The following is a 21,760-nucleotide window of genomic DNA, read 5'->3' on the forward strand; positions in this document are numbered from 1 at the left end:
AGGGACCACGGTGACCAGTATTATCAGGTGTCAGCCAGCGGGGCGCTGTGGGAACCAACTCCGTGCTCTTGTAAGTAAAAGCAAAGAAAATGTCGGGCACTTCGTACCTCATTCATTCACTCGTTCGTTCGTCCATCCACGTGGGTGACGGGCACCGAGCGGCCAACTCTTATCCAGCCCCAAGGCCAGCGCAGGCCCAGCACCTCCTGCCTCCTGCCCAAGCCAGCTCTTCCCCCAGGACAGCACAAATCACCCCCCGGGTGGCTGAGTCAGCGCCAGCAGGATGCCTGACGAAAATGCACATCTGGGGTGTGCGTGTGTGTATGTGTGTGTGTGTGTGCACGTGTATGTAGGGCATTGTTTTGAGCCCTTAACACTTACTAACTCTTTTATTTCTCACGAACACTGATGGGGGGGCCGAGTATCTAGCATTCTTCCATTTCAAAGACAGGGAGAGGGAGGCACAGGACTCCCATGGCGGCCCAGTGGTTAGGGCTCCACATTTCCACTGCAGGGGGCCCGGGTTCGATCCCCAGATCCCTGGTTGGGGAACTAAGATCCTGCATGCCTCATGGCTTGGCCAAAACAAAAAACAAAAAAAAGGGAGGCACAGAGAGGTTAAGAAAGTTGCCTCAAGTCATACAGCCAGTCCTGGAAGCAGGGGCCCCGCCCCTCGTGGTTCAGGGGTCTGTGGAGGGGCAGGGGACACATGCCTGTCACAGGTGACTCTGCCCACCTATGTGAATGTCTGAGGATAGACGTGTCTTTGGGACGGGGTGCTCAGGGGCCCCTTGGGAACTTGTTAAAAATCAAGATTTCCGGGCCCTGCCCTGGAAGGTGCTGACGCGGTGGGTCTGGAGTCAAGGATCTGTAACTTTAAGGCCACCGCCGGTGACTCACGAGGAGCTACTTTGGGAAATGGTCTCTCTGGGCGCCCTGAGATCTGCCGTGGCCTCGCACAGGGCCCAGCACACAGCAGTTGCTCAATGGATGTTTGCTGAGCTCCCAGCTACCGAAACCGGCCCCAGCAAGAGGGGCGAACTCTTCTTGGACAGCCTAGCAGTGTCCAAGGGCCCATCCTCCTGCCTCTCTGAGGTACAGGGACCAGGGAGGTGGCACCTGTCACCCGGCGTCCCCGCATCCGCGGGCACACAGGCCGGTCTGGGAGCCAGGCTGCTTGCTCTCCTCTAGCCAGCGGGCCTCGCCTGCCGCCCAGCTCAGGAATGCTGACCCGCGATTGCTGACTTCCAATGGCCGGTGAGGAGGAGGAAGGTCGTGGAGGACACTCGGCCCCTTCCCGGCGGGGCGGGCTGACCGCGGGCACAGCCAATGACCCGGGCTGACAGCTCAGGCCACCTGATCGCAGCCTGGAGGGCTGGCTTGCTGCAAATGTGCGCCTTCCTGCCCGGGGACAGGCATCGCATGGCCGGGGACCATCCTGAGGGGCCCCGGGAGCCTCCCTCCCTCCCTTCCTTGGCAGGGTGAGTTCCAGACCACCGGGCAAGACTGCTCTAGGAGGAGCCGCCCCTACGCTGCAGCCCCCAGCCCCACGCTGAGGGTCACCTGCCGGGGCAGGTGAGGCCAGGGGAGGGTGTGCGTGTGTCCCCAAAACAGTCCTGGCCGGGGAGCGGCAGGGCAGTGCTCAGCTGGCCCTGCGCCTGAGAAAGGAGCCAAGGGCAGGTGGTGAAGCTGGACGTTGTCAGGGTGGCAGTTGTGAGGCAGGGAGGTGCCTCCCCACGGGTGGGGTTCGTTGTGGGGGGAGTGGGGAGGGCTCTTGAGGGCCCAGGAGGCAGCAGCCCCGGGGATTCTGATCTTGGCTGAGCCCCTGGCCTGCGAGTAAGTGACTCCCCCTCTGAGCCTCAGTTTGCCGTCTGCGAGATGAGATCATCCGTGCTGGGGCCCAGGACGGTGTGCCCGGGTGGCACGGCGCCGACGGCCCTGGAGAGGAGCAGGAGCCCTGGGCTGGGGGCCAGGTCCCGGCTTCCCCTTGCCTCTAAGGCTGCCCCGCCCGCACTGGGCATCAGCACCGGGGGTCTCTGCTCCTCCTCCTTCCCCCAGCCCCCATCCCACCCCCCCAGGGGCCAAAGTCCCTGCGACACTGGGGACGGCCACTCTCTCCCTCAGCAGTGAGCCCTGGGTTTTGAATGGGGACAGGGTGGAGGTGGAAGGGGTGGGGAACGGCCCTGCCCCACAGCCCTGGGGTGCACTGCAGACCTCCCATAGACTGATGGCGGGGACGGGGTGGGGTGAGGGGCAGCCCTGTGGCCCAGGCGAGAATGTGGCCCTCTGATCCCCTCTGATCCTCAGGCACCGTGAGCCTGGTGACCCTCCAACTCTCCCTCCCTGGCTCGGGGGCTGCGGGTCAGGCCCCAGGCTGAGTTTTGTTTACACAAAACAGAGCCTACAATTCTCAGGTGACCTGTGGAGGGGCCTGGCCTCACGCTGGATTTACAGAGGGGGCCGGAGGCTCGAGGGGGTGTAACTTGCCCGAGATCATCAGCAGGTCGTGGCTGGAACCGCGGCCCCCTCTGAAGGCCCGCCTCGGCTTTCCCAGTGCCCCGGGACCGCAAGGAGAGCGCAGGGAGAGCCAGGCTCGGCCCCTCTCGCCCTCCTTGTGCCGCCTAGGGCAGCTCCAAGGCTGGCCCAAGGCCACACGGCGAGTAGGCCTGGGACATGCCCTCCGGTGTCTTTGGGCTTTCATCGTTCTCTCTCCACACTTGCAGATTGTTCCACCTTACTGGGCCTCTTTATAAAAAAAAGATGTAAAAAAAAAAAAAAGATGTGATTTTTTAAGAACAGTTTTATTTTTTTAATTTTTATTTTATTATTTATTTATTTATTTATTTTTTGGCTGCGTCGGGTCTTCATTGCGGTGCATGGGCTTCTCGTTGTGGTGGCTTCTCTCGTTGCAAGCACGGGCTCTAGGCGCGTGGGCTTCAGTAGTTGTGGCACACAGGCTCAGTAGTTGTGGCACGTGGGCTCTAGAGCTCAGGCTCAGTAGTTGTGGCGCACGGGCTTAGTTGCTCCGTGGCATGTGGAATCTTCCCGGACCAGGGCTGGAACCCGTGTCCCCTGCCTTGGCAGGCGGATTCTTAACCATTGCACCACCAGGGAAGTCCAAGAACAGTTTTAGATTTACAAAACAATTGCAAATATAGCACAGAGAGTTTTTGTAAGCCCTACCCGGTCTCCCCTATTACTAACATCTTACATCAGTTTGGTACATTTGTCACAACTAATGAACCAATATTGATTCATTATTACTAAGTGAAGCCCATACTTCATTCAGGTTTCCTTTGTTTCTACCTAATGTCCCTTTTCTGTCCCAGGACCCCAGGACCCCATCAAGGACCCCATGTGACATTTAGTAGTCACATCTCCTAGGGCTTCTGGACTGTGACAATTTCCCAGACTTTCCTTCTTCTTCTTTTTTTTTTCTTTAATTTTTTGAAGTAGAGTTGATTTACAATGCTGTGTTAATTTCTGCTGTACAGCAAAGTGACTCAGTTATACATATATATTTTCTTTTTCATATTCTTTTCCAGTATGGTTTATCACAGGATACTGAATGTAGTTCCCTGTGCTATACAGTAGGACCTTGTTGCTTATCCATTCTCTATATAATAGTTTGCACCTGCTAATCCCAAACTCCCACTCCATCCCTCTGCCCTTGGCAACCACAAGACTGTTCTCTACGTCTGTGAGTCTGTTTCTGTTTCATAGATAAGTTCATTTGTGTCATATTTTAGGTTCCACATATAAGTGATATCATATGGTATTTGTCTTTCTCCTTCTGACTTACTTCACTCAGTATGATAATCTCTAGCTGCATCCATGTTGCTGCAAATGGCATTATTTCGTTCTTTTTTATGGCTGAGTAATATTCCATTGTATATATGTACCACATCTTCTTTACCCATTCATCTGTTGATGGACATTTAGGTTGTTTCCATGTCTTGGCTATTGTGAATAGTGCTTCTCTGAACATAGGGGTGTGTGCATCTTTTCGAATTATGGTTTTGTCTGGATATATGCCCAGGAGTGGGATTGCTGGATTATATGGCAACTCTATTTTTAGTTTTCTGAGGAACCTCCATACCGTTTTCCATAGTGGCTGCACCTGTTTACATTCCCAATTGACAGTGTAGAGGGTTCCCTTTTCTCCACACCCTCTCCAGCATTTATTGTTTGTAGACATTTTGATGATGTCTGACTGGTGTGAGGTGATACCTCATTGCGGTTTTGATTTGCATTTCTCTAATAATTAGTGATGTTGAGCATCTTTTCATGTGCCTGTTGGCCATCTGTATAGCCTTCCTTATTTTAATTCTTTTGTTTTTGAGGAGTTTTGGTTTGGTGCTTTGTAAAATGCCCCTCAATTAGGAATTTTCTGATTAGACAGGGATTATGGGTTATATTCTAATGCTAATTAGTTTTTTTTACTCCAGTTTTTCCAGCTTTGGCCACTGGGGGCTCTTTCAGCTGGCCCTGCATCCCTCTGACACGTTCCATCGTGGTGGGATTTCATTCATTTGTTGGTTCATTCATGTCCTTCCTTACTTTTCTGCCACTACAAGCCGGGCTCATCGTGTCTCTATCCTGGCCCAGTCCTAGAATCAGCCATTTCTCCAAGAGTCCTGATTCCTTTTGTGGGAGAAAAGTCTTAGGAACCAAGATTTACCTGCACTCTGTGTGCGCTTGTTGCTACCTGGGTGTCTTTTCTTTTAGGACCTCTCAGCAGATGTATATGTGTATATGAACCCATGTATAAATACACATGTATGTGTACACTCATGTGTACACATATCCATGTAAATATACATATCTATAAGTTAGCCTGTATATATGCATATACTAGCCCGTGCATACACACGCATCTATAAGTGTCTACTTGTGTGTACACGTATCCATATATATACACATATCTATTAGTTAGTGTGTACGTATGTGTATACTAACCCATCTATATACACAGATCTGTAAGTTAGCATGTATATACATGTATACTAACCCGCGTATACACACATACCTAATAAGTGTATCTATATGTAACCTGTGTATCTCTATCAAGTGAAACACGAATTCACAGCGATGTCTCCACCTCTAAGCCGTCACCCATGGGTCACTCCAGCCTCCTCTCCTTGGTTTCCTGTAGCTCCCACTCCAACAGTGAGAAACCCGGCTGTCACCACCCACCACCCATTTACTTAATTATTCACATTCTGACTACTGGACACACGTATAGAAGCGTAAGATTCTGTAACCCAGGCCCCCATGGGGAACAACACGACCAGCTAGAGCCCAGGGCACATGTGTGAGGCCTTTTGCCTTCAATCTTCAGCCTCCACTCGTTGCCAAACTGATGTGCAGGCACCTCTCCACTCTCTTCAGTGACGCTGTTTCGTACGTTTGTAATACTGTTCACTGCTTTGTCGTACTCTGCATCCAACCCGGGCTTCCCCTGTCCTCCTAAATTTGTTTTATTTGCATACATTAAGGTTCACTTCGTGCTATAAAGTTTAAAGTCTTTTGACAAATGCACAGTGTCAGGTATCCACTGTCACAGGATCACACAGAGTTTCGCAACCCGAAAAAGTCTCCCAGGTTTCCCTACTCAGCCCTCTGCGGCCGCTGATTTGTTGACCCTTCCAGTTTCTTTTCACAAATGCAAGGAAATATGAAGATATTCTAACCTCCCGTTTAGAACACAAAATGTAGCGCACAAATCACTCTGCATCTTGCTTTTTTCCCACTTAATGGGGCTCAGAGATCCTCCCTTGCTGGCACGTGGAGACAGGCCTCGTGCTACTATTCGGTGCGAGTCTGCAGCGTGATTTATTTGACACCTGGGTTACTTCCGAGAAGTCACTGTTATAAAGAGTCCCCGCCCCCTCGGAGCCCTGCCATCTCAGAAGCAGGCAGTCATCTGCAGAGTGATGCCAGAGGTGGGCTGCTGGGCAAAGGGTGAGCACTGCGGTTTTATAGGAGTTGGCTGGTAACCCAGCCTCAGACTGGCCTGGCCCCGGGCTCCCCGCAGCCCTGCTGAGGGTGTCCTGACAGATGCCGGCGGTTGTGGAGCTGGGAAGTGACAAAGGGTCTCTTGGGACCACTTTGCACTTCCAAGCATCATTTCATGCATGCCATGCATTTCAAGGACACGGACAGTTAGGAACTGCCCGTGTCGAGTCCCCACGCTTTTCTGTAGAGTCACTGGTCACTTCTTCCAGCATTGAATATGGGGGTCAGCATCTCGGGTGCGGTTTAATTAAAAACAGCTGCTGGGAGAGGGCCGGCTCCAGCCTGACTCGGAACCAAAACCCGCAGCAGATTTTGTTTGTTGAAAATGAACAGTAAAGGGACTGATAAAAACAGCAGACAAATCCCAGCTGAAGTCCAATCTGCAAAAGTACCTGGCCAGTCCTCAAAACTGTCAAAAGTCATGAAAAACATGGAAAATCTGAGAAACCATCACAGCTCAGAGGAGCCTAAAGAGACATGATACTTAAGTGTGAGGCGGTGTCCCCCGTGGGCTCTGGGGACAGAAAAGGACACTAGGGAAAAGCCAAGGAAACCGAATGAAGTATGAACTTCAGTTAATAGTGATGTATCAATCAATATTGGTTCATCAGTTGTGACAAACGTACCATAACAACATGAGATGATGTTGTGGAAACAGGGCGTGAGCACGTGAGGATCTCTGCACTGTCATTGCAACTTTTCTGTAAATCTAAAACTACTTTAAATTAAAAAGTTCAGTTAAAAAAAAAATACAAGGACGAGGAGCCACTGAAACAAAACAAAATGAGACAAAAAAAGAGCCACTTAAAAAAGTGAAGGGGGGTTTCCCTGGTGGCGCAGTGGTTGAGAATCTGCCTGCTAATGCAGGGGACACGGGTTCGAGCCCTGGTCTGGGAAGATCCCACATGCCGCGGAGCAACTGGGCCCGTGAGCCACAACTACTGAGCCTGCGCGTCTGGAGCCTGTGCTCCGCAACAGGAGAGGGCGCGATAGTGAGAGGCCCGCGCACCGCAATGAAGAGTGGCCCCCGCTTGCCGCAACTAGAGAAATCCCTAGCACAGAAACGAAGACCCAACATAGCAATCAATCAATCAATCAATCAATCAATCAATCAATCTTTAAAAAAAAAAAAAAAAAGTGAAGGGACCAGAGGCTGTGCTCTGCAGCTGCCTGGGCTCAGACCCCAACCACCGAGTCTGAGGGTCTGCTTGCTTGGTCCATGTGCCGCCCCAGAAACTCTCTTTAATAAGTCACGTCCACCCTCAACCACATCTGGAACCTCGGCACCATCCCATAGGACAGGACTGTGGTCCCATTTCATGGATAGAGTGATGGAGGCTGAGAGAGGTAAAATACCTTACCCAAGCCACCCTGTTAGCAAGAGGCCAATCTGGAATTAGGGTAAGTGAATGAGAGCCAGGTTAGAGCCTGCAAGTGGCTGGCTCTGATAAAGGGACCAGAAAGAAGGGGAGACTTGTAGCGGGCGCACAGGGAGGGGTGTGCAGTGAGATGGTCAGTGCCTACGTGAGGCAAGGGCAAAGGAAGAGCAGTTTGTTCCCCTCTTCCCCTAACTCCTCCCAGAACTGGGAGCAATCTGGGAGGCCTCCCAGAGGAGGTGATGACTGAGCAGGGTTTGGTAGGATGCGTAAGGGTTTGCCAGGCAGCCAAGGGAGAAATGAAAGCGTTCTGGGCACTGGAGCAGCCTGAGCTGAGTCCTCCCCATGAGAAATGGCCAAGTGTGGTGATGTGCGGACATCTCCCTTCTTCCTGCTGCCTGACAGGGTGTGTGGGGTGGGCGATGATGGGAGACCCAGAGGCAGAGGGCTCCCGGCCCTCTCCCGGTCACCCTGTGCCCCTGTCTTTCCCGCAGGAATGTGTGTTTCTTGTGTCTAGAAACCCCTGGCCTCGTCTGCCTGTCCCTTGGGTTCATGATCAGAGTCAAAAACCCAGACAGGAACTGGGGTGGGGGGTCCACTTTAGCAGGAACCCAATCAGCCTCCTGTGAGCCTACCACCCACGGTCCTGGTCCCTGAGCTTCAGTCACCAGGGCCCCCAGCCTTGAGAGCCTTTGTCCTCTTTTGGTCACTGTTGCCTCAATGCAGGTGCCGTGATGAGGTCTGTCACCCCATCCTGTCACTTGGCCCCCATGTGGGCCACTTTCCTTCCCCTTCCTGGTAAGGGATTGCAGGGGCTGGCTGTGCGGGCCCCTCTCACGTGGCTGCCGCCCACCCTCCCTGGTCACTCCCCATCCAGCCCTGCCCTCTGGCCGTGCTGGGACTTCTACCTGAACCTCCCTTGCCTGCTCTGACCTATCTTCCAAGGCACTGCCCAAATGTCACCACCTCCAGGAAGACTTCCCTGACTACCAAGCTGAGTTAATCTCCTCACTCCTCACTCCTGCCACCCTACCCCACCCCTGTACATGCTCAATTTGGGTTTGTCTGATGTTTGTCTCATGGTGACACTGGGGTTATGGGTTTGGGAGAGGAAGGTCACAGAGGTAAAGTGCCCTTCTCATCCCGTCCCAGCAAGGGCACCTGCTGTTGACATGACCTATAACTGCTGAGGTCGGCCTGCGTGCCCAGGCCAAGGTGGTGATTGTCAGGTTTCCTCCCATGAAATTACCCTTCCCCTCTATTTCCATGAAGTGCTCCTGAGAAGGAAGTCACCTGCCCAGCCACGCCTGAGGGCTGGGGAGGGTGGAGCAGCTGCATAAATCACTTGGAATTCTGCTGCATGGGAGATTTGCTTCTTTCTCCTCCATTTACTACTTAGTTATGCAATCTTTTGTTTATATCAGTATGGATTTAGGAATATTCATTTTATACCTGGGGTTATAATCCAATACAACTTTATTTTGTTCCTTAAACTGTCCCAGCTTCCGCCATCGAGACCTCTTCTGTCATCCCCTGCATCTCTTGGACATAGTCCCATCATTGTGGGGATCCATGGATCTATCAGCTATCCATCGATCTGTTGTCTGTCTATCTATCCTCTCTATCCCATTTCCTACTCTCTGGCCCTACAAGATGTCCCAGGCTCGCTGTGTACATTTCCTGCCAGGGAATGTGTTTCATGTGCCAAGGCCAGGCTCGGAGCCCCCTCGTCCAGGCAGCCCCCCTGGCTATCTCCAGTTGACATGGGGGCTGTTTGGTGGCCCCGGCCTCTCTGCTCGCCCTCTGTCACAGTCACTCCGACTGTTTCCTTGGCTGTCTTTACCACTAGGCCGAGAGCCCTGGAGGGCAGGGTCGCCTGATTCATCCATTCACCCAGGTCCCCAATGTCCACACTGAGCTAGGCACAGGGTGGGGCTGGGCAATGCTGTCAGCAGCCGGACCCTGCCCCCGCTGGCCATAATGATAATAATCGCTCTCCTTTGTGGGCCCCCCTTCCCCACGCCGGCGGGGGCTGGACCTGGGCAGACGACCCAGGGCAAGAGTGAAGTACTCACCAGGGTTCACACCTGGGCAGAATCTGTGCTCTTCACCACCTTAGCGCGTACTGTGCGGGGTCAGCATGGCATTAACAAGACTGGCACGTGAGGTGCTGGGATGGAAAATCTGACCTTTGTGAAGCCAGGAGGGCTCTGTGGGGGGAGAGAGGTGGAGGCCGTGCCCACCTGCATGGTGAGGGGAGACCCCGGGCTCACACCTGGATTGGCACCAGATCGGTGGGTGCTCCAGCCAGGCCCCCCACGCCGTGGCCTGTGAAACCTGCAGCTGGGTGGCCGGGCGTGTGAAGGGCGCAGGTGTGGAGGTCCAGCTGCGGCGGGGCTGCTGCTGGGAGCCTGCGGTGGCCCGTGGATGAGACCTGAGTCCCTGCCACCCAGCTGCCACCCTGGAGAGCCAGGAAGGAAGTGGGGAAGTGGAAATCGGGCAGGAGGAGAGGGGTGAGCGTCCTGTACGGCTTTGCCCTATCCGAGACGGTAACTCAGGGGGCTGCCCTTTCTGCGAGTCTGGGACAGGCGGGTCCTGCGCACAGGGGCTCCTGTTCAGGTGCCTGTTTGTTAGTCATTCAACAAACGCTCGCAGACTTCCCCGGCAGTGCCCTTGAGGGTCCTCGAGTGTTAGCCTAGCGGCAGCCTAGACACAAACCCCAGTTACAGCACAGATGTGCCCAGGGCCCTCAGGGCTGGGGAAGGGGTGGCTTGTCCACGTCCGCGAGGCCTCAGAAGGAGGCGATGCAGGAAGGAGACTTTGGAGACAGACAGGAGTTGAGGTCACAGCCTGGAGGAGAAGGTGACCAGGAAGAGGATGTGCAAATGCAGGGGAAGTGGGGGGGCACAGGGGATCAGGGAGCCCAAGGACCCCAACCATCGGGGGAACGGGGTGGCCTGAGTGCGACAGGTCAGTGGAAAGTGAAGGACCAGGTGCTGAGTGGCCGGTGGTGCTGTTTTCTGAGATTCGGGGGAGGGAGGGAGGGGTGGGTGGTGGCCAATGGGGGCTGTTGTCCAGTCCCACCGAGAGGAAGGCCTGGCACCGCCCTCAGGTGTGAGGTGGCACCTGGACTGTCAGTGGGGGCAGAGGGCTCTGAGGTCCCCGACCTTCACGCTCACACCTAAGAGCGAGTGTAGACAGAGCAGTGTGGCAGGTGAGGCAGAGGGTGACCGCCGAGGGGCCAGTGAGATGAGGACGGGGGCGAAACCATGCGATTTAGCAACGCGGAAGGGCAAGGGCAGTTTGGGGAGTGGGTGAGTGAGGCTCAGGAGGGGGTACAGAGCTGGCTGGGGTAGAAGGCTCTGGAGGTTTCGCCGGAAGGGAGCAGAGATGAGAAGTAGCCAAATGAATGAAACGGGGGCTACCCCCCGAGGCAGCGTCACCCACGTGTAGGCCTGGCCCAGCAGGGAGCGACATCGGGGGGGGGGGGCCTGCAGAAGTTCCCCCCGAGCCCTCCTGCCCTGTCCCACCTGCAGTGGTGGGTCTTGGCTGGCAGGCCTCTGGGAAGTGTGTGCTGGGGCCTGGGTTAATGTTTGCACAGCCAAGTTCAAGATCCATCCCCTGGTGCCTGGGCTGGGATAACGTCCAGAATTCCAGTGGGGTTGCCACACCCCGCTTCAGGAATGCTGGTGCTCTGGGGAGTGAGGGCCCACGGGATCGGGGTGTCCCTGGGGTCTCGTTTATAAGCTGGGTGACTTCCCCAGGCTCCCAGGGAAAACGGCAGCCGTGAAGGCCACGCCGTGCTTCCCAGTCTGGAGCCGCCTACTCCCACCTCCTCCAGGCAGCCGCCTCCTGGTCACCCACGACTCAGGGGATGGATGGTCCAGGGCAGTGGGGCGAGCCTGTCCTATGATGGGAGGAACCTCTAAGACATGGCCACTGCCAGCTGTGTGGCCGCCTAGAACCCCGTCCCTTAATTTTTTTATATATATTTATTTTTATTTATTTAATTGGTTGCGTCAGGTCTGAGTTGCAGCTCGAGGGCTCCTTAGTTGTGGCACGTGAACTCTTAGTTGTGGCATGTGGGATCTAGTTCCCCGACCAGGGATTGAACCCGGGCCCCCTGCACTGGGAGTGTGGAGTCTTAACCACTGTACCACCAGGAGAGTCCCCACCCCGTCCCTTATTTTTTAAAGGAAGGGGCTGCTTTGAACTGGTGGGTACCACAGGGCCCCCCTAAGGATGTGACAAGGCGGACATGCCAGTCCGGGCCTTGCTCCCTTATAGGCTGTGAAAACAGCCTTTGTCCCTTCTTACCAACTTCCTCCGAGTGCCCTGTCCCATTCTTTGGGGTGTTGACGAGGGAGTACCCCTCTTCTGAATGTGGAGGAGTCCCAGGCACAAACACACGCAGGGACCTGGCCAGCTCGTGGGCCGAGGAGGGGAGCCAGGGCAGCAGAGTCAGCGATTCCTGGGCAGAGGGCGACGCCTGCCCGGACAGAGCCGGACGGCCTGGGGCCACGGCCACTGCGGGTGGCGTCTCCGGTCCACAGGAACTGCTGACCGCTTCCTGCAGGCCTTCGACCCGGCCCAGGTGGCCATCAGTCATCTGGAAAGGCTGTTTGGTCCCGATATCCTTGTTTTGCAAAGAGCATTTCCTGAAATCACGGGGCCTAGAGCTCTGCTCATCTTTGATCGGGCCTGGTTTCAGCTGCTGAGGCCAGAGACAACAAACACAGACCGAGCTCTGCTGAGCACACACATGGTTCTAGCCCTTTCGGCAGGTCCAGCGGCAGCCGCGTGCCAGGCTCCAGACTAGCAGCTACTCTCTGTCCCGGGCTCCGACCTCAGACTTGGATGTGCAAAGGAAGGACCTCTCAGGCAGATTGCTCCTTAGACCCGGGTGGGGCTCAGGAATGCACTGGCCTTGGAAGGAGTGTCTTTCTGGGAGATTGCTTTAGTCGGGTCACATCTGCATCTGACAGATGTGGAGCCAGAGACCAGGAAAGGTGATGGGGCGTTGCTTGGCGTGGACCAGTGGGAGCCCTGGGTTCACCCCCTCCTGTGACCTTTGGGTGAGGGGCTTTCTCTTCCCAAGTCTCAGTTTCCCCACAGCCTGAAGGACGGACTTTGCTACTTCACAGCCCAGTCACCTGTCTTTACTGGGAACATTCTTAAGTGCTGGTTCTCGGTAACCCTCGATAATTCAGCAGTTACAGTCCTAACCAGTCCTAAGCGGGAGGAGGGAGGAAGGGTGCAGCTTCCTGCATTGTGTCCTGAGCCGGCATCAAGCACAGGATGGTCTTCAGCTCTCTGGTCATGACTGGTCCTCCAGGCTGCCTGGTGCTGGTGCCGGCTCCGCCATTCTCTACTTAGGTGCTCTCCTAATGTTACCGAATCCAAGCTCGGTCTGCTCGCTGCACGACAGGCCAATAAATCGGGACGAGGTGTTGAGGCAGGGAATAGCGACTTTATTTGGAAAGCTGGGCATCTGAGAAGATGGTGGACTAATGTCCTAGAGTACCATCTTTTTTAAAAAAATAAATAAATTTATTTATTTATTTAATTTTTGGCTGCATTGGGTCTTCGTTGTTGCGCACGGACTTTCTCTAGTTGCAGCGAGCGGGGGCTACTCTTCATTGCGGTGTGCGGGCTTCTCATTGCGGTGGCTTCTCTTGTTGCGGAGCACGGGCTCTAGGCGCGCAGGCTTCAGTAGTTGTGGTGCGTGGGCTTCAGTAGTTGTGGCACACAGGCTCAGTAGTTGTGACTCGCGGGCTCTAGAGCACAGCCTCAGTAGTTGGGGCTCACAGGATTAGTTGCTCCGCGGTATGTGGGAACTTCCTGGAGGGCTTGAACCCACGTCCCCTGCATTGGCAGGTGGATTCTTAACCACTGCACCACCTGGGAAGTCCCCTAGAGTACCAGGGAAGTCCCCTAGAGTACCATCTTATCAGGGTCTGGATGCCAGTTTCTTTTATAGAACAGAGACAGGGAGGAAGTAAAGCAAAAAGGCTTTTTTTTTTTTTTTTGCATGTCTTGCAAAATATCTCCTGGCTTGGCCAGCCTCGGGGAGGGAATGTGTTAATTTCTTTTCTGCAGCCATTCACAGGTGGGCAGGGTCAGAATGTCTTCCTGTGAGGTGAACAAAGGCACTTTAGTTTAACATTCAGGCAGAGGGGCAGGGTTCCCTGAGGCAGGCCATTATGCTTGCAGCTAATGGCAGCATTCTTTTAGTGATTATAGTAACAAAAGCAGCAAAAAGCAAAGATTAAAGTAAAAGAAACAGATCCAACATGGAGTCAGATTCTGTTCTTCCCTGTTTCACTAATGGTGAACCTTTCCACATCCCAATTCCAGGGTGGCAGGGGACGTTTTGTGACTCCTTCCTGCATCAGTGGCAGGGTGATCCTGAGGTGCTTTTCCATGAATTCCCCATCCCGCCCCATTCTCTAGAGCAGGGCCCATACCCAGGGCCAAATCCCACCCCTGTTTTGCAAATAAGGTTTTCTTGGCACCGGGCCAGGCCCACTCATTTCCTATCACCTAAGCCTGCTTTCAGGCTGTAACCGTAGGGTTGTGGTGGAGCTCACATTATGACCTGAAAAGCCAAACCTATTTATTCTCTGTCCCTTTATGGAAAGCATCTGCTGCCCCTGCTCTAGAATCACCTGTATGTCTTGCTTCCACTGTCTGGGCTGTTGCAGAGACCCAGCAGGGAGTAGTCCTGTCCCCCAACCCTACACCCACCCCCTCCCCAGGGCCTCTGCATTCCTGGGATTCACCATTTATGTTTATGGCCTGTTGTAGATTAACCCTCAGGGCGAGAGGGTGACCTGCCCCCAGAATCTGCAGCCACCAGCAGTGGCTGTGGGATGCTTCAGCAAGCTGCATACCTGGAGCAGGCCAGGCTCACGTGCTCTTCTGGCTGGCCCTGTCCCCAGGCAGAACTTTACACCTTCTCTCTGCCTAGTCCCTCTTCCTCCAAGATTCAGCTGAGGAGACTCCACCTCCAGGAAGCCTTCCTAGATTTTGCCTTCCTCTTCTTCCCCTTCCTTTGGCACTGCACAGATCATGCTACATCATCCCAGTCTGTTTCCAAGTCTGTAACCCCAACTTGTCTGAGCCCCCTTGTGGGTGGGGACTTGAAGTCAGAACTGGGGTGATGGAGCCAAGATGGGTGGTGGCAGGGGTAGCTCTGAACCCCAAAGTGCAGAGCAGTCACAAGGCGGAGTGGGGGACCCATCAAGAGGCTGGACCACGTGCCAGGGAGGCTGTGCAGGGGATCCCAGCTGGGCCTGGGGGTTGGGCTAGGTCACCTTTCCTGGCCCAAGACTGTGCTGATACAGCCCCTCACAGTCCCAGAGGACTGAACATGCTCTAAGATGACATGACAAAGTTAGAAATTGCTTTTTGTCTTTGTAGGACCACAGTTGTTGCTATTTGCTCCATGAGTTAAAAAATAAGCAGAGGACGGAAGGCAGGGCACCCCACAGCCCCTGTCCCCCGGCTCTGGATGGCAGCCCAGGGCCAGCGTCTATGGTCTAGGAATCAGGCGGGACCCGTCCTGGGGGCTCATTGGGAACCTCCGTCCACAATGGCAGAGCAGAGTCCAGGCGGGCTGAAGGTGGGAGGGGGCCAGCTCAGACCCGCAGGGATGGTTAAAGAGAAGCTGCAGCTGGGTTGCTGGTGGGTGGCCACAGGTTTTCCCACAGGAAGTTCCTGAGAGCTCTTCCTCTGGCTGTGTGTCTCATGCCTTAGAGTGTCGGGGGTCCGCTTTGGCCCCGGGCGGCCCTGGTGTCTCCCTGGGGGCTGTGTGACCCGACCCGGGGCAGGTCCTGCCTCTCCTATGTCCGTTTGCTACTCACTCCAGTGGGATGGTGGTAATACACTGGAATGGCTACAATCCACGGATCCAGCATCTTTTTGGCAAGTGATAATTGGAATTTATTACAACCCTGCAGGGATCAGAGCTGCTGACCTGGGAGGGCACTTAGAGATCTCTAAGCCCACGTTGACCATTTAAAAGGGGGGGAGCGAGGCCCATGGGGTGACAGGCTCTCTCAGGGGCACCCGAAGCCTGGGCTGGGCTGGGGTTGAAACCAGCCTCTTGCATGCAGGGCTATATAGGGCTGCCCTGTGGTGCAACTTCCAGGAGGGACCCCTTATTTGGAAAGGCCCTCCCCGCCTGAAAGGCTCGCATTCTTCCCTGGAAGGCTATTAGGGTGCACTTGTAGAGTTGGGGTGCACTCTGTGAAGTTGAGGTAGAATATGTAGAGTTGGGGTGCTCTGTGCAGAGCTGAAGGATGCTGGGCACAGTGGGGGAGGCTCTTGGAAATCCCCCGGCCTTGGGCCAAGAACGCAGCTACAGAGACAAACAGGATACGGGGTCTCGGGCCGCAGCGGGGCACAATGGCCAGGAGAGGAAACGTGTCCAGAACCTTTTATGGATGTGGAGCCCGTCTGGGGCCTCTTTCAACACAGTTTCCAGAAAAACAAAGGGAGCAGAAGCGAGCAGCTCATGTTCCGCACAATGTGGGGTTCTGGAGAGCCGGCTGGAGAACTGGGGGGCCCCAGTCCACAGACAGAGGCCAGGCTTGGAGAGGTCACACCTCCCTGCGGGGGAGGGAGAGCTGCTGGTGGGAGCAGCTGCCTGGCCCCCTGGGACCCAGGGAGTGGCGTGAAATCCTCCCCAGTTACTTGGCCTGTGGTCTTGGGGGACAGTGAAAATGGCCGCCTGGAGCCTCTGGCTCCTGCCATGTGGTCCCTGAGCATGTTGGTGGCGTGTGGGGTGCAGCCCAGCTGGACTGGGGGTGTGGGCAGCCCGAGCTCTGGGCCTGGCCTTTCTGGGGCCCCCAGAGGGAGTGGCTTGCCTATCCTGGACCTCAGTGGCCAGAGCTGCTCCATGAGGGGCTTGAGCCTCATGCTGGCCCTCAGTGGGGACCTTGCTGGTGTGAGGTGGACACGTGCCCACCACGTCTCCAGCTGCCCCCTCACACCTGGGCTCTGGCCCACTGGGGAGGGGAGGGAGTTTGTGACATTGGGGTGACTGCATTAATGCTGGGAGTTGTTCTGAGAAAGGACAGACAGGGTGGGAGGGGGTCATCCAGAAATATCTCGGCCCTGAGTGGTTCTCACTCTGGGTGACATTGCCCCCAGGAGACAAGTGTCTAGAGATGTGAATGGTTGTCACAGTTGGGATCGGCTTCAGTTGGTAGAGGCCAGGGATACTGCTAAAATACCACAGTGTACATGGCAACCCCCTCCCTGGGACAAAGAGCAATCGCCCCAGATGTCAGCAGTGCCACAGTTAGAAACCTAGCCCAGGGGCTTCAGTGTCTGTCAGACCTGGTTCTGGGCTCACCTAGCTGTCACTGGCCTTGGGCATGCCACATCATGTCCCAGGCCTCAGTTTCCCTGTCTGTAAAATGGGCACATTACCACTGAACTCAGAGATGTTCCTGGTCATGAAGCCAGGCCATGAGTGAAAGTCCAGCCTTTCTCAAGCACAGGACGGAGAAGGTGGCCCTCTGTTCTTGATTCCTGGGTCTGGGCTGGGGCCAGCAACCAGAGCCACACCCCTGCCTCTGTGAGGGCCTGAAAGCAGATGGGAGGCTAGGGCCAGGGGCCGACCCGTGTTCAGTTCCTGCTTCTTGTCTGAGACCCAGGAGACCCAGTTCTGGCTCCCCAGGCAGGGCTGAGATCCCCTGCTGTCAAACCCAGGTCGGGCCTGGAGCCCAGCGGAAAGGCAAAGAGGGAAGGAGAGCAGACGCCCAGCTGTCCCCTGTGCGCGTTCCCATTGACTGGGCCAACGGGCCGGGGCAGCACCGGAGCAGAGGGAAGGAGCTGCACGTACGTGCATGCACGTGCGTGTGCACTTGTGTGTGTAGGTGTGCACATGTGTGTATGTTTGCATGCACGTGCGTGTGCACTGTGTGCATGTATGTATTGTGCGTGCACGTGTATGCACGTGCGCGCGCGCACGTATGTGTGCACGTGTGTGCGGTAAGTGGAAGAGGAAGAGAGAGCAGAGCTGAGGTTGGCAGGGAAGCTGTCAGACTTCCCCAATCCTGGCAGCTGAGGCGGGGTGGCCTCCACGTCCGAGCCTGGGTGCCGGGCCGCCATGTGCAGGCGGGGCAGGGCCTGGAGCTGGTCCAGGACGGAGCTAATGATCAACCAGCCCTCGGAGGCGGTGCAGCAGCGTGGGGCCCGCCTCTCTCTGGAGGCACGGGTGCAGGGAGGAAGTGGGGCAGGAAGAAGGGGCGGTGGCGGCCACCGTGCAGTCAGCTGGGGCGGTGGACACGGCCCGCGGGGCGAGCCAGCGAGGAGCCGGGAGCGGCCACCCGGTGCCGCGGTCCTGCGGAGCGGGGCGCAGGTACGGGGCGCTGGACGGGCGGGCGAGGGCGGGCGAGGACGGGCGAGCAGGCGTCGTCCACAGAGCTGGGTCTTGCCACGGTCGGATCTGAGCCGTCTTTCCTTTCACTTTCTTGGAGACTTTTCTGACCTTCTGGGATCGGGAGGGAGCAGGACTGGAGTCTGGGGCGGCCCGAAGGCTGTGGGCACTGCTTAGCGGACCACCGGGCAGAGCTCCGGGAGCACCCCGTGCCGGCCGGCAGCCATGGCCCCAGTGATGATGTCCGGCTTGACCAAGCGCAGTCGCTCCCTTGATCTCGCTTGACCCCCGCTTCACGCAGGCAGGCAGCCAGCGCGTCCCGAAGGTCTGGCCAGGACACGGGAACATCGCCAGCAAGCAGGGTTCCGGGTCTAGGGGGCCTCCAGTGGGCCTCCACCCTGGGTTGACGCCACCTCTGGCAGACACCACATGTGTCCCGGCCCGGGTGGCGCTGTAGCTAGCTGTGACCCGGTCACTCTGAGGTCACCACCCCTGGGCCTCCTCTCCATCAACAAGTGGGACGAGTGACTTGACCAGGGGCCCCAACCGGAAGGTTCTAGGGGAGACCCAGACCCAAGGCTTCATAGCACCAGGTCCTGCCCTGGGCGTGTGGTCCCAGCACATCACTGAGACCCGCCCCCGGCCTGCAGTGACCCCGCCACCCCCCGGGAGCCCCAAGCCCTGTCTGTGGGAGTTTCCTAGAGATGACAGATGGCAAAGCCACACTGGCGGGATTCAGTGTTGCGGGTCCCTTGGGGCGTGGCCTCCCATGGGGCGGGGGGCTGGGCACGGGGGGCGGTGCTGTGGCTAAGCTTGTGGATAGAGGCGTAGCCATAGAGGGTGTGCTCAGGTTCAGGGTGGGTGTCGAGGGCTGGACTCAGACCCTCCTGGGTTTAAATCCCACCAGAGCCCCCCGGCCGGGCTGAGTCAGCACAGCTACTCGTGGAGCCTTCACGGCTCCTCTGTGAGATGGGCGCAGTGGCGCTCCTCCAGGCCGTCATGAGGACTAAGCCAGGACACTTAGCGCTGCAGGGTGGTGGCCCCTGACGATGACAAGCCTTCCTGTATCCGGTGTTGAGCAGCGTCTGATGCCTGAGGTCACTTAATCCTCCTCCCGAAACGCCGACTTTACAGCAGAGAAAATCAAGGCAGGGGGGACCCAGGGCGACTACTGTCCTGGGGCGGCCGTAACAAAGGGTCACAAACTGGGGGCTTCTAACAACAGAAGTTAATTCTCCGCCGGTTCTGGAGGCTGGAAGTCTGAAGCCCAGGTGTGGGAAGGGTGCCCCCCTCCCGGGGGGGGGGGGGGCTCTGGGGGAGGGTCCTTCCTCTCTTGGCTGCTGCAGGCGTCCCTGGGCTCGCGGGGCGCATCGCCCTGGTCTCTGGCTCCATCTTCACACCGCATCCCAGGTGTGTCTGTGTCCCTCCTCTTCTTATAAGGACCCCAGGCATGCAGGGACACCTCAGTCCTGTGTGACCTCATCTTAACCTCACCTGCAAAGACCCTGTTTCCAAATAAGGTCACCTTCTGAGGTTAGTGGCGGACATGAATTTGGGGGTGCACTGGTCACCCCAGTACAGGGGGTGACCAGACAACCCTCAAGAGGTGCTTCTTGGTGAGGTGGACGAGGTTTGCATGGCCCTCGAGGCATTTGTTCGGTACGGGTCCAGAGAAAGCTCTGGCCAGACCTCCCCAAATCATCTCCTCCCCTTGTCCAGCCCACATTTGTTAAATGCAGCTGTAACCCAGGAGCACCGTCCTTTAATCCACTGACCTCCTTGTAGGTGGTGTTTTCATTCTCATTCTCTGGTGGGTAAACTGAGGCATGGGGCGGCCTTCCAGCCCACTGACCCCAGGTCTCGGTGTTCTGGTGCCAAACTCCCGTCCCCTGGATTTGGGTGCTGGCTGGGACCTGGGGCCTGTTGCTGACCCATCGGGTGGTCCGACAGTGAGCAGAGCAAAGAAGTCAGAGGCCACAGGGAAGGAGAGCCCCTGAGTCTCCGCAGGGCCGCCCGTGGGAGCTCTGGACACCCGCCAGGCTGCGGGCTGGGCGGCCCCTCGTGCAGTCGTGAGCCGGCAGCCTGTTGGGCTGAGCAAGGCTATTTTAGGACCCAGCAGGGAGGGACCCTCCCAGGGAGACAGAGCCCACTTCCTCATGCAGGCTGTGACTAGGAACCCCACGCTTACGACTGTCACCGGCAGCCCTGCCTGATGGGCAGGCCCCTCACCAAGCAAGTGGGAAGTCCCCTGAGCCCCGAAGCCTTCCGTTTTCTCAGGAAACCGGCCCTGAGCTGCTGGGGGCAGGCCCGTGGGGCAGGGACGCAGGCGCTGATGCGCTGGTCCTGACTCCTGGGCGGAGGCGGGGAAGGGAGTCAGACGCTCTGGGTGTGGGTTGTGCGAGATGCCTGGCTGTAGAGAGGGGGGACGAGGACACTGGCTGGGGGTTATAGAGCCCCCACAAACAGGACCTGTGCAGGACAACGGGTCCAAGTGCCCTACTGAGATGCTTCAGAAGAGCAGAGCAGCGGGGACGGCAGCCTGGCCTCCAAGCCGCGTGCTTCCCGGTCCCGGCACCCACCTGTGCCCAGGCCACGGTGCCCTCGATGACAGGTATGGGGCTCGCTGTTTTCAGAGTAAAGAGAGGAAGGAAACAGACGATGGCTTGGCTGGGGGCTGAGGAGGGCCAGACAGACAGAGCGGCACCCTGAAAGATGCCAGGAGGTCTTCGTGCGTGACAAGGGTGGGGACGGCCCCCGGGGACCAGGGAACGGGGAGTACAAGGCACCAGGGCTTGAAATGACATTGGACATTTAACAAAGGTTGCTGGAGAATTCTGCAGCAATGCTGCGTTCCTGGAACCTGCCGGTCCATGCTGCTTCTTCCTCTGGCAAGGGAGCTTCCTCTGCCCTACTCCCTCCTCCCTGGGGGCGAGGGGCTGCCTAGAAGGGTACCAGGGTGGGCATGGACTGGGGTGTGTGTGGGGCGATGTGAGTGTGTGAGAGAGTGTTAATGTGAGAGTATATATATATATGTGTGTGTGTGCGAGTGTGTGTGTGTAGGGGGTTGAGTTGCCCACCCCTCGGAGCCCAGCCCAGTTTCTCCATCCGTAGAACGGGGTGATGTGCTTTCCCCGCCGGCCGCAGTGAACCTGGCTGAGGCACCCGGTGCATGCAGGTGTTGACAAATACTTGTGTCTGAGGCCCTCTGGGAGCCGGTGGAGACTTGCCACCGCCCCGGGACAGCCTTGGGTCCGTAATTCTGAAAATACTCCTTGCTGGGTCTGACGGAGGTCCAGCTCCCCTGATCCTGGTGAAAATTCGAGGCAGGGAAGTGAACCCAAGGCCCCCCTTCGCAGGTGCCACCTCCACTCTCTCCTCCTCTGTCCTTTCTGCACAAATACAGGAACGAAACTTCCAAGGGATAGAACGCAGCCCTTCTCAGGGTTTACGGTGCTCTGGTGGCTCCTCTGTGCGTTCACGGGGCGCTCAGTGCTGTGCCCCCCGCAACCCTGTGCCTCACCTGAAACAGCCCGTGCCCCGTGTCCTGTGCCTCAGCCCCCAGCCCCCAGCCCCGAGGTGGCGTGACAGCTGCCGCCCTCCGCCTCCGCATCTCCCGCCCATTCTCTGCTGCAGGAAGCGGGTGGAGCTGGGAGACCGGCCAGGGGTTCTCGGGGTTGTCCAGGCCCAGTGGGTTCCGAGCCCCATGTTCCTCGCCAGCATCCTCTGGGTCTCTCCTGGGCCCCCCGCTCCCCAGCACCCACCGCAGGACGGGGTGTGGGTCTGGAGGAGGCCAGACCTGCTTTCCAGTTTGCAGTTTTGTCCCCAGGGAAGGGGCTCAGAGGTGTGCTCTCCTGTCTCCCCATGCGCTCTGCTCTGTGCGGAGGGAATGCTCGCCAGCCCGGTCTGGGTTTGGGGTTGAAATCTCCCAGCTCTCCATCAGAGAACAGAGAGACCCGACAAGAGGGGCTTCCCTTGC

General features: G+C 56.8%; 1 protein-coding gene across 3 annotated transcripts in view; it reads left to right on the forward strand.

Moving 5' to 3' along the window:
* Positions 1–1,366: 1,366 nt before the first annotated feature.
* The window catches only part of SH3TC1 (SH3 domain and tetratricopeptide repeats 1), a 52,787-nt gene continuing 32,393 nt past the window's right edge, over positions 1,367–21,760 (forward strand). For 2 of the 3 annotated variants that reach the window (XM_068543489.1, XM_068543490.1), the window contains exon 1: positions 17,641–17,766. The gene's annotated coding sequence lies outside the window, so the exon portion shown is untranslated. Of the gene's footprint in view, positions 1,576–17,640; positions 17,767–21,760 lie in introns of those variants that run through there. The other variant, XM_068543491.1, reaches the window with a different exon arrangement.

Source organism: Eschrichtius robustus, chromosome 4, assembly GCF_028021215.1.
Source record: "Eschrichtius robustus isolate mEscRob2 chromosome 4, mEscRob2.pri, whole genome shotgun sequence".
Classification (NCBI taxonomy): Eukaryota; Metazoa; Chordata; class Mammalia; order Artiodactyla; family Eschrichtiidae; genus Eschrichtius; species Eschrichtius robustus.